The 14,218-nt window shown below is 41.0% G+C and overlaps 35 non-coding genes across 35 annotated transcripts; all 35 read left to right on the top strand.

Moving 5' to 3' along the window:
- Positions 1-76: 76 nt before the first annotated feature.
- Positions 77-150, top strand: Trnan-guu. The gene has a single exon. It is a non-coding gene; the product is annotated as a tRNA-Asn (tRNA).
- Positions 151-242: 92 nt separating this feature from the next.
- Positions 243-316, top strand: Trnan-auu. The gene has a single exon. It is a non-coding gene; the product is annotated as a tRNA-Asn (tRNA).
- Positions 317-405: 89 nt separating this feature from the next.
- On the top strand, positions 406-479 carry Trnan-guu. Its single transcript has one exon. It is a non-coding gene; the product is annotated as a tRNA-Asn (tRNA).
- Positions 480-731: 252 nt separating this feature from the next.
- On the top strand, positions 732-805 carry Trnan-guu. Its single transcript has one exon. It is a non-coding gene; the product is annotated as a tRNA-Asn (tRNA).
- A 754-nt stretch (positions 806-1,559) lies between these two features.
- On the top strand, positions 1,560-1,633 carry Trnan-guu. Its single transcript has one exon. It is a non-coding gene; the product is annotated as a tRNA-Asn (tRNA).
- Positions 1,634-2,211: 578 nt separating this feature from the next.
- On the top strand, positions 2,212-2,285 carry Trnan-guu. The gene has a single exon. It is a non-coding gene; the product is annotated as a tRNA-Asn (tRNA).
- Positions 2,286-2,710: 425 nt separating this feature from the next.
- On the top strand, positions 2,711-2,784 carry Trnan-guu. Its single transcript has one exon. It is a non-coding gene; the product is annotated as a tRNA-Asn (tRNA).
- Positions 2,785-3,706: 922 nt separating this feature from the next.
- Positions 3,707-3,780, top strand: Trnan-guu. Its single transcript has one exon. It is a non-coding gene; the product is annotated as a tRNA-Asn (tRNA).
- Positions 3,781-4,028: 248 nt separating this feature from the next.
- On the top strand, positions 4,029-4,102 carry Trnan-guu. The gene has a single exon. It is a non-coding gene; the product is annotated as a tRNA-Asn (tRNA).
- A 94-nt stretch (positions 4,103-4,196) lies between these two features.
- On the top strand, positions 4,197-4,270 carry Trnan-guu. Its single transcript has one exon. It is a non-coding gene; the product is annotated as a tRNA-Asn (tRNA).
- Positions 4,271-4,361: 91 nt separating this feature from the next.
- Trnan-guu lies at positions 4,362-4,435 on the top strand. The gene has a single exon. It is a non-coding gene; the product is annotated as a tRNA-Asn (tRNA).
- A 250-nt stretch (positions 4,436-4,685) lies between these two features.
- On the top strand, positions 4,686-4,759 carry Trnan-guu. Its single transcript has one exon. It is a non-coding gene; the product is annotated as a tRNA-Asn (tRNA).
- A 93-nt stretch (positions 4,760-4,852) lies between these two features.
- On the top strand, positions 4,853-4,926 carry Trnan-guu. Its single transcript has one exon. It is a non-coding gene; the product is annotated as a tRNA-Asn (tRNA).
- Positions 4,927-5,352: 426 nt separating this feature from the next.
- Positions 5,353-5,426, top strand: Trnan-guu. The gene has a single exon. It is a non-coding gene; the product is annotated as a tRNA-Asn (tRNA).
- A 91-nt stretch (positions 5,427-5,517) lies between these two features.
- Positions 5,518-5,591, top strand: Trnan-guu. Its single transcript has one exon. It is a non-coding gene; the product is annotated as a tRNA-Asn (tRNA).
- Positions 5,592-5,844: 253 nt separating this feature from the next.
- Trnan-guu lies at positions 5,845-5,918 on the top strand. Its single transcript has one exon. It is a non-coding gene; the product is annotated as a tRNA-Asn (tRNA).
- Positions 5,919-6,673: 755 nt separating this feature from the next.
- Trnan-guu lies at positions 6,674-6,747 on the top strand. The gene has a single exon. It is a non-coding gene; the product is annotated as a tRNA-Asn (tRNA).
- A 248-nt stretch (positions 6,748-6,995) lies between these two features.
- Trnan-guu lies at positions 6,996-7,069 on the top strand. Its single transcript has one exon. It is a non-coding gene; the product is annotated as a tRNA-Asn (tRNA).
- Positions 7,070-7,163: 94 nt separating this feature from the next.
- Positions 7,164-7,237, top strand: Trnan-guu. Its single transcript has one exon. It is a non-coding gene; the product is annotated as a tRNA-Asn (tRNA).
- A 754-nt stretch (positions 7,238-7,991) lies between these two features.
- On the top strand, positions 7,992-8,065 carry Trnan-guu. The gene has a single exon. It is a non-coding gene; the product is annotated as a tRNA-Asn (tRNA).
- Positions 8,066-8,313: 248 nt separating this feature from the next.
- Positions 8,314-8,387, top strand: Trnan-guu. Its single transcript has one exon. It is a non-coding gene; the product is annotated as a tRNA-Asn (tRNA).
- Positions 8,388-8,481: 94 nt separating this feature from the next.
- Trnan-guu lies at positions 8,482-8,555 on the top strand. Its single transcript has one exon. It is a non-coding gene; the product is annotated as a tRNA-Asn (tRNA).
- A 589-nt stretch (positions 8,556-9,144) lies between these two features.
- On the top strand, positions 9,145-9,218 carry Trnan-guu. The gene has a single exon. It is a non-coding gene; the product is annotated as a tRNA-Asn (tRNA).
- A 250-nt stretch (positions 9,219-9,468) lies between these two features.
- On the top strand, positions 9,469-9,542 carry Trnan-guu. Its single transcript has one exon. It is a non-coding gene; the product is annotated as a tRNA-Asn (tRNA).
- Positions 9,543-9,635: 93 nt separating this feature from the next.
- Positions 9,636-9,709, top strand: Trnan-guu. The gene has a single exon. It is a non-coding gene; the product is annotated as a tRNA-Asn (tRNA).
- Positions 9,710-10,130: 421 nt separating this feature from the next.
- Trnan-guu lies at positions 10,131-10,204 on the top strand. Its single transcript has one exon. It is a non-coding gene; the product is annotated as a tRNA-Asn (tRNA).
- A 248-nt stretch (positions 10,205-10,452) lies between these two features.
- On the top strand, positions 10,453-10,526 carry Trnan-guu. The gene has a single exon. It is a non-coding gene; the product is annotated as a tRNA-Asn (tRNA).
- A 93-nt stretch (positions 10,527-10,619) lies between these two features.
- Positions 10,620-10,693, top strand: Trnan-guu. Its single transcript has one exon. It is a non-coding gene; the product is annotated as a tRNA-Asn (tRNA).
- A 589-nt stretch (positions 10,694-11,282) lies between these two features.
- Trnan-guu lies at positions 11,283-11,356 on the top strand. Its single transcript has one exon. It is a non-coding gene; the product is annotated as a tRNA-Asn (tRNA).
- Positions 11,357-11,606: 250 nt separating this feature from the next.
- On the top strand, positions 11,607-11,680 carry Trnan-guu. The gene has a single exon. It is a non-coding gene; the product is annotated as a tRNA-Asn (tRNA).
- Positions 11,681-11,773: 93 nt separating this feature from the next.
- On the top strand, positions 11,774-11,848 carry Trnan-guu. The gene has a single exon. It is a non-coding gene; the product is annotated as a tRNA-Asn (tRNA).
- A 752-nt stretch (positions 11,849-12,600) lies between these two features.
- On the top strand, positions 12,601-12,674 carry Trnan-guu. Its single transcript has one exon. It is a non-coding gene; the product is annotated as a tRNA-Asn (tRNA).
- Positions 12,675-13,094: 420 nt separating this feature from the next.
- Trnan-guu lies at positions 13,095-13,168 on the top strand. The gene has a single exon. It is a non-coding gene; the product is annotated as a tRNA-Asn (tRNA).
- A 591-nt stretch (positions 13,169-13,759) lies between these two features.
- Positions 13,760-13,833, top strand: Trnan-guu. The gene has a single exon. It is a non-coding gene; the product is annotated as a tRNA-Asn (tRNA).
- Positions 13,834-13,924: 91 nt separating this feature from the next.
- Trnan-guu lies at positions 13,925-13,998 on the top strand. Its single transcript has one exon. It is a non-coding gene; the product is annotated as a tRNA-Asn (tRNA).
- The last annotated feature ends 220 nt before the right edge of the window (positions 13,999-14,218 follow it).

Here is a 14,218-nt window from a genome sequence, read left to right as displayed (position 1 = left end):
GGCATGATAAAAAACTGCTTAAAAAGTAATGACAGAAACCATGTAATGCCACGAATTTAATTTAGTGTACATCCAAGTCTCTGTGGCGCAATCGGTTAGCGCGTTCGGTTGTTAACTGAAAGGTTGGTGGTTCAAGCCCACCCAGGGACGAAAGGATATTTTTTTGGCATGATAAAAAAACTGCTTCAATAGTAATGACAGAAACCATTTAATGCCACGAATGTAATTTAGTGTACATCCAAGTCTCTGTGTTGCAATCGGTTAGCGCGTTAGGCTATTAACCAAAAGGTCGGTGGTTCAAGCCCACCCAGGGACGAAAGGATATTTTTTGGCATGATATAAAATGCTTCAAATGTAATGATAGAAACCATGTAATACCACGAATTTAATTTAGTGTCAATCCAAGTTTCTGTGGCGCAATCGGTTAGCGCGTTCGGCTGTTAACCGAAAGGTTGGTGGTTCAAGCCCACCCAGGGACGAAAGGTTATTTTTTTTGGCATGATAAGAAACTGCTTAAAAAGTATTGACAGAAACCATGTAATGCCACGAATTTAATTTAGTGTACATCCAAGTCTCTGTGGCGCATTCGGTTAGCGCGTTAACCGAAAGGTTGGTGGTTCAAGCCCACGAAGGGACGAAAAGGTATTTTTTTTTTGGCATGATAAAAAACTGCTTCAAAACTAATGACAGAAACCATGTAATGCCACGAATTTAATTTAGTGCACATCCAAGTCTCTGTGGCGCAATCGGTTAGCGCGTTCGGCTGTTAACCGAAAGGTTGTTGGTTCAAGCCCACCCAGGGACGAAAGGATATTTTTTTGGCATGATAAAACTGCTTCAAATGTAATGACAGAAACCATGTAATACCACTAATTTAATTTATTGTCCATCGAAGTCTCTGTGGCGCAATCCTTTAGCGCGTTAGGTTGTTAACCGAAAGATTCATGGTTAAAGCCAACCCAGGGACGAAAGTATATTTTTGGCATGATAAAAAAACTCCTTCAATAGTAATGATAGAAACCATGTAATACAACGAATTTAATTTAGTGTAAATCCAAGTTTCTATGGCGCAATCGGTTATCGCGTTCGGCTGTTAACCGAAAGGTTGGTAGTTCAAGCCCACGAAGGGAGGAAAGGCCGGATATTTTTTTTGGCATGATAAAAAACTCCTTCGAAAGTAATGATAGAAACCATGTAATACCTCGAATTTAATTGAATGTCAATCCAAGTTTCTCTGGCGCAATCGGTTAGCGCGTTCGGCTGTTAACCGGAAGGTTGGTGTTTCAAGCCTACGAAGGGACGTAAGGGTATTTTTTTGGCATGATAAAAAAACTGCTTAAAAAGTAATGACAGAAACCATGTGATGCCACGAATTTAATTTAGTGTACATCCAAGTCTCTGTGGCGCAATCGGTTAGCTCGTTCGGCTGTAAACCGAAAGGTTGGTGATTCAAGCCCACCCAGGGACGAAAGGGTATTTTTTTGGCATGATAAAAAACTGCTTAAAAAGTAATGACAGAAACCATGTAATGCCACGAATTTAATTTAGTGTACATCCAAGTCTCTGTGGCGCAATCGGTTAGCGCGTTCGGTTGTTAACTGAAAGGTTGGTGGTTCAAGCCCACCCAGGGACGAAAGGATATTTTTTTGGCATGATAAAAAAACTGCTTCAATAGTAATGACAGAAACCATTTAATGACACGAAGGTAATTTAGTGTACATCCAAGTCTCTGTGTTGCAATCGGTTAGCGCGTTCGGCTGTTAACCAAAAGGTCGGTGGTTCAAGCCCACCCAGGGACGAAAGGATATTTTTTGGCATGATATAAAATGCTTCAAATGTAATGATAGAAACCATGTAATACCACGAATTTAATTTAGTGTCAATCCAAGTTTCTGTGGCGCAATCGGTTAGCGCGTTCGGCTGTTAACCGGAAGGTTGGTGGTTCAAGCCCACGAAGGGACGTAAGGGTATTTTTTTGGCATGATAAAAAACTGCTTAAAAAGTATTGACAGAAACCATGTAATGCCACGAATTTAATTTAGTGTACATCCAAGTCTCTGTGGCGCATTCGGTTAGCGCGTTAACCGGAAGGTTGGTGTTTCAAGCCTACGAAGGGACGTAAGGGTATTTTTTTGGCATGATAAAAAAACTGCTTAAAAAGTAATGACAGAAACCATGTGATGCCACGAATTTAATTTAGTGTACATCCAAGTCTCTGTGGGGCAATCGGTTAGCGCGTTCGGCTGTTAACCGAAAGGTTGGTGGTTCAAGCCCACCCAGGGACGAAAGGATATACTTTTGGTATGATAAAACGATGCTTCAAATGTAATGATAGAAACCATGTAATACCACGAATTTAATTTAGTGTAAATCCAAGTTTCTGTGGCGCAATCGGTTATCGCGTTCGGCTGTTAACAGAAAGGTTGGTGGTTCAAGCCCACGAAGGGACGAAAGGCCGGATGTTTTTTTGGCATGATAAAAAACTCCTTCAAAGCTAATGATAGAAACCATGTAAAACCACGAATTTAATTTAATGTCAATCCAAGTTTCTCTGGCGCAATCGGTTAGCGCGTTCGGCGTTTAACCGAAAGGTTGGTGGTTCAAGCCCACGAAGGGACGAAAGGGTATTTTTTTCGCATGATAAAAAACTGCTTCAAAAGTAATGACAGAAACCATGAAATGCCACGATTTTAGTTTAATGTCCATCAAAGTCTCTGTGTTGCAATCGGTTAGCGCGTTCGGCTGTTAACCGAAAGGTTGGTGGTTCAAGCCCACCCAGGGACGAAAGGATAGTTTTTTTTGGCATGAAAAAAAATCTCCTTCAATAGTAATGATAGAAACCATGTAATACCACGAATTTAATTTAGTGTCAATCCAAGTTTCTGTGGCGCAATCGGTTAGCGCGTTCGGCTGTTAACCGAAACGTTGGTGTTTCAAGCCCACCCAGGGACTAAAGGGTATTTTTTTGGCATGATAAAAAACTGCTTCAAAAGTAATGACAAAAACCATTTAATGCCACGAATTTAATTTAGTATACATCCAAGTCTCTGTGTTGCAATCGGTTAGCGCGTTCGGCTGTAAACCAAAAGGTCGGTGGTTCAAGCCCACCCACGGACGAAAGGATATTTTTTTGGCATGATATAAAATGCTTCAAATTCAATGATAGAACCCATGTAATACCACGAATTTAATTTAGTGTAAATCCAAGTTTCTGTGGCGCAATCGGTTAGCGCGTTCGGCTGTTAACCGAAAGGTTGGTGGTTCAAGCCCACGAAGGGACGAAATTACGGATATTTTTTTGGCATGATAAAAAACTCCTTCGAAAGTAATGATAGAAACCATGTAATACCACGAATTTAATTGAATGTCAATCCAAGTTTCTCTGGCGCAATCTGTTAGCGCGTTCGGCTGTTAACCAAAAGGTTGGTGGTTCAAGCCCACCCAGGGACGAAAGGGTATTTTTTTGGCATGATAAAAAACTGCTTAAAAAGTAATGACAGAAACCATGTAATGCCACGAATTGAATTTAGTGTACATCCAAGTCTCTGTGGGCCAATCGGTTAGCGCGTTCGGCTGTTAACCGAAAGGTTGGTGGTTCAAGCCCACCCAGGGACGAAAGTATGTTTTTTTGGCATGATAAAAAACTGCTTAAAAAGTAATGACAGAAACCATGTAATGCCACGAATTTAATTTAGTGTACATCCAAGTCTCTGTGGCGCAATTGGTTAGCGCGTTCGGCTGTTAACCGAAAGGTTGGTGGTTCAAGCCCACCCAGGGACGAAAGGATGCTTTTTTGGAATGATAAAAAACTGCTTCAAAAGTAATGATAGAAACCATGTAATACCACGAATTTAATTGAATGTCAATCCAAGTGTCTCTAGCGCAATCGGTTAGCGCGTTAACCGAAAGGTTGGTGGTTCAAGCCCACCCAGGGACGAAAGGGTATTTTTTTGGCATGATAAAAAACTGCTTCAAATGTAATGACAGAAACCATGTAATACCACTAATTTAATTTAGTTTCTATCAAAGTCTCTGTGGCGCAATCGGTTAGCGCGTTCGGCTGTTAACCGAAAGGTTGGTGGTTCAAGCCCACCCAGGGACGAAAGGATATTTTTTTTTGGCATGAAAAAAAATCTCCTTCAATAGTAATGATAGAAACCATGTAATACCACGAATTTAATTTAGTGTCAATCCAAGTTTCTGTGGCGCATTCGGTTAGCGCGTTCGGCTGTTAACCGAAATGTTGGTGGTTCAAGCCCACCCAGGGACGAAAGGGTATTTTTTTGGCATGATAAAAAACTGCTTAAAAAGTAATGACAGAAACCATGTAATGCCACGAATTGAATTTAGTGTACATCCAAGTCTCTGTGGGGCAATCGGTTAGCGCGTTCGGCTGTTAACCGAAAGGTTGGTGGTTCAAGCCCACCCAGGGACGAAAGTATGTTTTTTTGGCATGATAAAAAACTGCTTCAAAAGTAATGATAGAAACCATGTAATACCACGAATTTAATTGAATGTCAATCCAAGTTTCAATAGCGCAATCGGTTAGCGCGTTAACCGAAAGGTTGGTGGTTCAAGCCCACGTAGGGACGAAAAGGTATTCTTTTTTGGCATGATAAAAAACTGCTTCAAAACTAATGACAGAAACCATGTAATGCCACGAATTTAATTTAGTGCACATCCAAGTCTCTGTGGCGCAATCGGTTAGCGCGTTCGGCTGTTAACCGAAAGGTTGGTGGTTCAAGCCCACCCAATGACGAAAGGATATTTTTTTTGGCATGAAAAAAAATCTCCTTCAATAGTAATGATAGAAACCATGTAATACCACGAATTTAATTTAGTGTCAATCCAAGTTTCTGTGGCGCAATCGGTTAGCGCGTTCGGCTGTTAACCGAAACGTTGGTGGTTCAAGCCCACCCAGGGACTAAAGGGTATTTTTTCGGCATGATAAAAAAACTGCTTCAAAAGTAATGACAGAAACCATTTAATACCACGAATTTAATTTAGTGTCAATCCAAGTTTCTGTGGCGCAATCGGTTAGCGCGTTCGGCTGTTAACCGAAAGATTGGTGGTTCAAGCCCACGAAGGGACGAAAGGCCGGATATTTTTTTGGCATGATAAAAAACTCCTTCAAAGGTAATGATAGAAACCATGTAATACAACAAATTTAATTTAATGTCAATCCAAGTTTCTCTGGCGCAATCGGTTAGCGTGTTCGGCTGTTAACCGAAAGGTTGGTGGTTCAAGCCCACGAAGGGAGGAAAGGGTATTTTTTTGGCATGATAAAAATCTGCTTAAAAAGTAATGACAGAAACCATGTAATGCCACGAATTTAATTTAGTGTACATCCAAGTCTCTGTGGCGCAATCGGTTAGCGCGTTCGGCTGTTAACCGAAAGGTTGGTGGTTCAAGCCCACCCAGGGACGAAAGGATGTTTTTTTGGCATGATAAAAAACTGCTTAAAAAGTAATGACAGAAACCATGTAATGCCACGAATTTAATTTAGTGTACATCTAAGTCTCTGTGGCGCATTCGGTTAGCGCGTTCGGCTGTTAACCGAAAGGTTGGTGGTTCAAGCCCACCCAGGGACGAAAGGATGTTTTTTTTTGAATGATAAAGAACTGCTTCAAAAGTAATGATAGAAACCATGTAATACCACGAATTTAATTGAATGTCAATCCAAGTTTCTCTGGCGCAATCGGTTAGCGCGTTAACCGAAAGGTTGGTGGTTCAAGCCCACGAAGGGACGAAAAGGTATTTTTTTTTTTGGCATGATAAAAAACTGCTTCAGAACTAATGACAGAAACCATGTAATGCCACGAATTTAATTTAGTGCACATCCAAGTCTCTGTGGCGCAATCGGTTATCGCCTTCGGCTGTTAACCGAAAGGTTGGTGGTTCAAGCCCACCCAGGGACGAAAAGATATTTTTTTGGCATGATAAAACTGCTTTAAATGTAATGACAGAAACCATGTAATACCACTAATTTAATTTATTGTCCATCGAAGTCTCTGTGGCGCAATCCTTTAGCGCGTTAGGTTGTTAACCGAAAGATTCATGGTTAAAGCCAACCCAGGGACGAAAGTATATTTTTGGCATGATAAAAAAACTCCTTCAATAGTAATGATAGAAACCATGTAATACAACGAATTTAATTTAGTGTAAATCCAAGTTTCTATCGCGCAATCGGTTATCGCGTTCGGCTGTTAACCGAAAGGTTGGTGGTTCAAGCCCACGAAGGGACGAAAGGCCGGATATTTTTTTTGGCATGATAAAAAACTCCTTCGAAAGTAATGATAGAAACCATGTAATACCACGAATTTAATTGAATGTCAATCCAAGTTTCTCTGGCGCAACCGGTTAGCGCGTTCGGCTGTTAACCGGAAGGTTGGTGGTTCAAGCCCACGAAGGGACGTAAGGGTATTTTTTTGGCATGATAAAAAAAACTGCTTAAAAAGAAATGACAGAAACCATGTGATGCCACGAATTTAAATTAGTGTACATCCAAGTCTCTGTGGCGCAATCGGTTAGCTCGTTCGGCTGTTAACCGAAAGGTTGGTGGTTCAAGCCCACCCACGGACGAAAGTATGTTTTTTTGGCATGATAAAAAACTGCTTAAAAAGTAATGACAGAAACCATGTAATGCCACGAATTTAATTTAGTGTACATCCAAGTCTCTGTGGCGCAATTGGTTAGCGCGTTCGGCTGTTAACCGAAAGGTTGGTGGTTCAAGCCCACCCAGGGACGAAAGGATGCTTTTTTGGAATGATAAAAAACTGCTTCAAAAGTAATGATAGAAACCATGTAATACCACGAATTTAATTGAATGTCAATCCAAGTTTCTCTAGCGCAATCGGTTAGCGCGTTAAGCGAAAGGTTGGTGGTTCAAGCCCACCCAGGGACGAAAGGGTATTTTTTTGGCATGATAAAAAACTGCTTCAAATGTAATGACAGAAACCATGTAATACCACTAATTTAATTTAGTTTCTATCAAAGTCTCTGTGGCGCAATCGGTTAGCGCGTTCGGCTGTTAACCGAAAGGTTGGTGGTTCAAGCCCACCCAGGGACGAAAGGATAGTTTTTTTTGGCATGAAAAAAAATCTCCTTCAATAGTAATGATAGAAACCATGTAATACCACGAATTTAATTTAGTGTCAATCCAAGTTTCTGTGGCGCAATCGGTTAGCGCGTTCGGCTGTTAACCGAAACGTTGGTGGTTCAAGCCCACCCAGGGACTAAAGGGTATTTTTTTGGCATGATAAAAAACTGCTTCAAAAGTAATGACAAAAACCATTTAATGCCACGAATTTAATTTAGTATACATCCAAGTCTCTGTGTTGCAATCGGTTAGCGCGTTCGGCTGTAAACCAAAAGGTCGGTGGTTCAAGCCCACCCACGGACAAAAGGATATTTTTTTGGCATGATATAAAATGCTTCAAATTCAATGATAGAACCCATGTAATACCACGAATTTAATTTAGTGTAAATCCAAGTTTCTGTGGCGCAATCGGTTAGCGCGTTCGGCTGTTAACCGAAAGGTTGGTGGTTCAAGCCCACGAAGGGACGAAATTACGGATATTTTTTTGGCATGATAAAAAACTCCTTCGAAAGTAATGATAGAAACCATGTAATACCACGAATTTAATTGAATGTCAATCCAAGTTTCTCTGGCGCAATCTGTTAGCGCGTTCGGCTGTTAACCAAAAGGTTGGTGGTTCAAGCCCACCCAGGGACGAAAGGGTATTTTTTTGGCATGATAAAAAACTGCTTAAAAAGTAATGACAGAAACCATGTAATGCCACGAATTGAATTTAGTGTACATCCAAGTCTCTGTGGGCCAATCGGTTAGCGCGTTCGGCTGTTAACCGAAAGGTTGGTGGTTCAAGCCCACCCAGGGACGAAAGTATGTTTTTTTGGCATGATAAAAAACTGCTTAAAAAGTAATGACAGAAACCATGTAATGCCACGAATTTAATTTAGTGTACATCCAAGTCTCTGTGGCGCAATTGGTTAGCGCGTTCGGCTGTTAACCGAAAGGTTGGTGGTTCAAGCCCACCCAGGGACGAAAGGATGCTTTTTTGGAATGATAAAAAACTGCTTCAAAAGTAATGATAGAAACCATGTAATACCACGAATTTAATTGAATGTCAATCCAAGTTTCTCTAGCGCAATCGGTTAGCGCGTTAACCGAAAGGTTGGTGGTTCAAGCCCACCCAGGGACGAAAGGGTATTTTTTTGGCATGATAAAAAACTGCTTCAAATGTAATGACAGAAACCATGTAATACCACTAATTTAATTTAGTTTCTATCAAAGTCTCTGTGGCGCAATCGGTTAGCGCGTTCGGCTGTTAACCGAAAGGTTGGTGGTTCAAGCCCACCCAGGGACGAAAGGATAGTTTTTTTTGGCATGAAAAAAAATCTCCTTCAATAGTAATGATAGAAACCATGTAATACCACGAATTTAATTTAGTGTCAATCCAAGTTTCTGTGGCGCAATCGGTTAGCGCGTTCGGCTGTTAACCGAAACGTTGGTGGTTCAAGCCCACCCAGGGACTAAAGGGTATTTTTTTGGCATGATAAAAAACTGCTTCAAAAGTAATGACAAAAACCATTTAATGCCACGAATTTAATTTAGTATACATCCAAGTCTCTGTGTTGCAATCGGTTAGCGCGTTCGGCTGTAAACCAAAAGGTCGGTGGTTCAAGCCCACCCACGGACGAAAGGATATTTTTTTGGCATGATATAAAATGCTTCAAATTCAATGATAGAACCCATGTAATACCACGAATTTAATTTAGTGTAAATCCAAGTTTCTGTGGCGCAATCGGTTAGCGCGTTCGGCTGTTAACCGAAAGGTTGGTGGTTCAAGCCCACGAAGGGACGAAATTACGGATATTTTTTTGGCATGATAAAAAACTCCTTCGAAAGTAATGATAGAAACCATGTAATACCACGAATTTAATTGAATGTCAATCCAAGTTTCTCTGGCGCAATCTGTTAGCGCGTTCGGCTGTTAACCGAAAGGTTGGTGGTTCAAGCCCACCCAGGGACGAAAGGGTATTTTTTTGGCATGATAAAAAACTGCTTAAAAAGTAATGACAGAAACCATGTAATGCCACGAATTGAATTTAGTGTACATCCAAGTCTCTGTGGGGCAATCGGTTAGCGCGTTCGGCTGTTAACCGAAAGGTTGGTGGTTCAAGCCCACCCAGGGACGAAAGTATGTTTTTTTGGCATGATAAAAAACTGCTTCAAAAGTAATGATAGAAACCATGTAATACAACGAATTTAATTGAATGTCAATCCAAGTTTCAATGGCGCAATCGGTTAGCGCGTTAACCGAAAGGTTGGTGGTTCAAGCCCACGAAGTGACGAAAAGGTATTCTTTTTTGGCATGATAAAAAACTGCTTCAAAACTAATGACAGAAACCATGTAATGCCACGAATTTAATTTAGTGCACATCCAAGTCTCTGTGGCGCAATCGGTTAGCGCGTTCGGCTGTTAACCGAAAGGTTGGTGGTTCAAGCCCACCCAATGACGAAAGGATATTTTTTTTGGCATGAAAAAAAATCTCCTTCAATAGTAATGATAGAAACCATGTAATACCACGAATTTAATTTAGTGTCAATCCAAGTTTCTGTGGCGCAATCGGTTAGCGCGTTCGGCTGTTAACCGAAACGGTGGTGGTTCAAGCCCACCCAGGGACTAAAGGGTATTTTTTCGGCATGATAAAAAACTGCTTCAAAAGTAATGACAGAAACCATTTAATGCCACGAATTTAATTTAGTATACATTCAAGTCTCTGTGTTGCAATCGGTTAGCGCGTTCGGCTGTTAACCAAAAGGTCGGTGGTTCAAGCCCACCCATGGACGAAAGGATATTTTTTTGGCATGATAAAAAACTGCTTAAAAAGTAATGACAGAAACCATGTAATGCCACAAATTGAATTTAGTGTACATCCAAGTCTCTGTGGGCCAATCGGTTAGCGCGTTCGGCTGTTAACCGAAAGGTTGGTGGTTCAAGCCCACCCAGGGACGAAAGTATGTTTTTTTGGCATGATAAAAAACTGCTTAAAAAGTAATGACAGAAACCATGTAATGCCACGAATTTAATTTAGTGTACATCCAAGTCTCTGTGGCGCAATTGGTTAGCGCGTTCGGCTGTTAACCGAAAGGTTGGTGGTTCAAGCCCACCCAGGGACGAAAGGATGCTTTTTTGGAATGATAAAAAACTGCTTCAAAAGTAATGATAGAAACCATGTAATACCACGAATTTAATTGAATGTCAATCCAAGTTTCTCTAGCGCAATCGGTTAGCGCGTTAACCGAAAGGTTGGTGGTTCAAGCCCACCCAGGGACGAAAGGGTATTTTTTTGGCATGATAAAAAACTGCTTCAAATGTAATGACAGAAACCATGTAATACCACTAATTTAATTTAGTTTCTATCAAAGTCTCTGTGGCGCAATCGGTTAGCGCGTTCGGCTGTTAACCGAAAGGTTGGTGGTTCAAGCCCACCCAGGGACGAAAGGATAGTTTTTTTTGGCATAAAAAAAATCTCCTTCAATAGTAATGATAGAAACCATGTAATACCACGAATTTAATTTAGTGTCAATCCAAGTTTCTGTGGCGCAATCGGTTAGCGCGTTCGGCTGTTAACCGAAACGTTGGTGGTTCAAGCCCACCCAGGGACTAAAGGGTATTTTTTTGGCATGATAAAAAACTGCTTCAAAAGTAATGACAAAAACCATTTAATGCCACGAATTTAATTTAGTATACATCCAAGTCTCTGTGTTGCAATCGGTTAGCGCGTTCGGCTGTAAACCAAAAGGTCGGTGGTTCAAGCCCACCCACGGACGAAAGGATATTTTTTTGGCATGATATAAAATGCTTCAAATTCAATGATAGAACCCATGTAATACCACGAATTTAATTTAGTGTAAATCCAAGTTTCTGTGGCGCAATCGGTTAGCGCGTTCGGCTGTTAACCGAAAGGTTGGTGGTTCAAGCCCACGAAGGGACGAAATTACGGATATTTTTTTGGCATGATAAAAAACTCCTTCGAAAGTAATGATAGAAACCATGTAATACCACGAATTTAATTGAATGTCAATCCAAGTTTCTCTGGCGCAATCTGTTAGCGCGTTCGGCTGTTAACCGAAAGGTTGGTGGTTCAAGCCCACCCAGGGACGAAAGGGTATTTTTTTGGCATGATAAAAAACTGCTTAAAAAGTAATGACAGAAACCATGTAATGCCACGAATTGAATTTAGTGTACATCCAAGTCTCTGTGGGGCAATCGGTTAGCGCGTTCGGCTGTTAACCGAAAGGTTGGTGGTTCAAGCCCACCCAGGGACGAAAGTATGTTTTTTTGGCATGATAAAAAACTGCTTCAAAAGTAATGATAGAAACCATGTAATACCACGAATTTAATTGAATGTCAATCCAAGTTTCAATGGCGCAATCGGTTAGCGCGTTAACCGAAAGGTTGGTGGTTCAAGCCCACGAAGGGACGAAAAGGTATTCTTTTTTGGCATGATAAAAAACTGCTTCAAAACTAATGACAGAAACCATGTAATGCCACGAATTTAATTTAGTGCACATCCAAGTCTCTGTGGCGCAATCGGTTAGCGCGTTCGGCTGTTAACCGAAAGGTTGGTGGTTCAAGCCCACCCAATGACGAAAGGATATTTTTTTTGGCATGAAAAAAAATCTCCTTCAATAGTAATGATAGAAACCATGTAATACCACGAATTTAATTTAGTGTTAATCCAAGTTTCTGTGGCGCAATCGGTTAGCGCGTTCGGCTGTTAACCGAAACGTTGGTGGTTCAAGCCCACCCAGGGAATAAAGGGTATTTTTTCGGCATGACAAAAAACTGCTTCAAAAGTAATGACAGAAACCATTTAATGCCACGAATTTAATTTAGTATACATCCAAGTCTCTGTGTTGCAATCGGTTAGCGCGTTCGGCTGTTAACCAAAAGGTCGGTGGTTCAAGCCAACCCATGGACGAAAGGATATTTTTTTGGCATGATATAAAATGCTTCAAATGCAATGGTAGAACCCATGTAATACCACGAATTTAATTTAGTGTAAATCCAAGTTTCTGTGGCGCAATCGGTTATCGCGTTCGGCTGTTAACCGAAAGGTTGGTGGTTCAAGCCCACGAAGGGACGAAAGGCCGGATATTTTTTTGGCATGATAAAAAACTCCTTCGAAAGTAATGATAGAAACCATGTAATACAACAAATTTAATTTAATGTCAATCCAAGTTTCTCTGGCGCAATCGGTTAGCGCGTTCGGCTGTTAACCGAAAGGTTGGTGGTTCAAGCCCACGAAGGGACGAAAGGGTATTTTTTTGGCATGATAAAAATCTGCTTAAAAAGTAATGACAGAAACCATATAATGCCACGAATTTAATTTAGTGTACATCCAAGTCTCTGTGGCGCAATCGGTTAGCGCGTTCGGCTGTTAACGAAAGGTTGGTGGTTCAAGCCCACCCAGGGACGAAAGGATGTTTTTTTGGCATGATAAAAAACTGCTTAAAAAGTAATGACAGAAACCATGTAATGCCACGAATTTAATTTAGTGTACATCTAAGTCTCTGTGGCGCATTCGGTTAGCGCGTTCGGCTGTTAACCGAAAGGTTGGTGGTTCAAGCCCACCCAGGGACGAAAGGATGTTTTTTTGGAATGATAAAGAACTGCTTCAAAAGTAATGATAGAAACCATGTAATACCACGAATTTAAATGAATGTCAATCCAAGTTTCTCTGGCGCAATCGGTTAGCGCGTTCGGCTGTTAACCGAAAGGTTGGTGGTTCAAGCCCACAAAGGGACGAAAGGCCGGATATTTTTTTGGCATGATAAAAAACTCCTTCAAAGGTAATGATAGAAACCATGTAATACCACGAATTTAATTGAATGTCAATCCAAGTTTCTATGGCGCAATCGGTTAGCGCGTTAACCGAAAGGTTGGTGGTTCAAGCCCACGAAGGGACGAAAAGGTATTTTTTTTTTGGCATGATAAAAAACTGCTTCAGAACTAATGACAGAAACCATGTAATGCCACGAATTTAATTTAGTGCACATCCAAGTCTCTGTGGCGCAATCGGTTATCGCGTTCGGCTGTTAACCGAAAGGTTGGTGGTTCAAGCCCACCCAGGGACGAAAACATATTTTTTTGGCATGATAAAACTGCTTTAAATGTAATGACAGAAACCATGTAATACCACTAATTTAATTTATTGTCCATCGAAGTCTCTGTGGCGCAATCCTTTAGCGCGTTAGGTTGTTAACCGAAAGATTCATGGTTAAAGCCAACCCAGGGACAAAAGTATATTTTTGGCATGATAAAAAAACTCGTTCAATAGTAATGATAGAAACCATGTAATACAACGAATTTAATTTAGTGTAAATCCAAGTTTCTATCGCGCAATCGGTTATCGCGTTCGGCTGTTAACCGAAAGGTTGGTGGTTCAAGCCCACGAAGGGACGAAAGGCCGGATATTTTTTTTTGGCATGATAAAAAACTCCTTCGAAAGTAATGATAGAAACCATGTAATACCACGAATTTAATTGAATGTCAATCCAAGTTTCTCTGGCGCAACCGGTTAGCGCGTTCGGCTGTTAACCGGAAGGTTGGTGGTTCAAGCCCACGAAGGGACGTAAGGGTATTTTTTTGGCATGATAAAAAAAACTGCTTAAAAAGAAATGACAGAAACCATGTGATGCCACGAATTTAAATTAGTGTACATCCAAGTCTCTGTGGCGCAATCGGTTAGCTCGTTCGGCTGTTAACCGAAAGGTTGGTGGTTCAAGCCCACCCAGGGACGAAAGTATGTTTTTTTGGCATGATAAAAAACTGCTTAAAAAGTAATGACAGAAACCATGTAATGCCACGAATTTAATTTAGTGTACATCCAAGTCTCTGTGGCGCAATTGGTTAGCGCGTTCGGCTGTTAACCGAAAGGTTGGTGGTTCAAGCCCACCCAGGGACGAAAGGATGCTTTTTTGGAATGATAAAAAACTGCTTCAAAAGTAATGATAGAAACCATGTAATACCACGAATTTAATTGAATGTCAATCCAAGTTTCTCTAGCGCAATCGGTTAGCGCGTTAACCGAAAGGTTGGTGGTTCAAGCCCACCCAGGGACGAAAGGGTATTTTTTTGGCATGATAAAAAACTGCTTCAAATGTAATGACAGAAACCATGTAATA

The sequence above is a fragment of the Nematostella vectensis genome, chromosome 4 (genome assembly GCF_932526225.1).
Source record: "Nematostella vectensis chromosome 4, jaNemVect1.1, whole genome shotgun sequence".
NCBI classification, from domain to species: Eukaryota; Metazoa; Cnidaria; class Anthozoa; order Actiniaria; family Edwardsiidae; genus Nematostella; species Nematostella vectensis.
This window is presented reverse-complemented; position numbering and strand designations above follow the sequence as displayed.